Source organism: Nannospalax galili, unplaced genomic scaffold (genome assembly GCF_000622305.1).
Source record: "Nannospalax galili isolate Female #2095 unplaced genomic scaffold, S.galili_v1.0 scaffold335, whole genome shotgun sequence".
NCBI classification, from domain to species: domain Eukaryota; kingdom Metazoa; phylum Chordata; class Mammalia; order Rodentia; family Spalacidae; genus Nannospalax; species Nannospalax galili.
In genome coordinates this window covers 2,191,157-2,191,565 of record NW_008337842.1, presented here as the reverse complement: position 1 = coordinate 2,191,565, position 409 = coordinate 2,191,157, and positions in this window count along the sequence as shown.

Sequence of the window (409 nt, the reverse complement as noted above, 5' to 3'; positions counted from 1 at the left end):
ACTTTCCCCATCTCCCCCCTGGTAACATCTGTTCCCTACTATCCCCCTCTTTCAGGTTCTTTCTTTTCCTTTACTTCTGTGTATCCTTTCCATTTTCCTGGATCCTGGTGTTACATCAGAATATATATACACACATATAAGTATTCCTGGAACTAAATGAAAAGGACAATACAACACAACAAAACCTCTGGGACACGCTGAAAGCTGTCCTTAGAGGGAGGTTTGCAGCTCTAAGTGACTACATCAAAAAATCGTAAAGAACACAAATAATGACTTAACATTGCAACTCAACCCACTTGAGAAGCAACAGCAAATGAAACCCAAACCCAGCAGACAAGAAGAAATAAAACTCAGGGAAGAAATTAATGAAATTGAAACAAAGAAAACAATACAAAGAATCATCAATTTC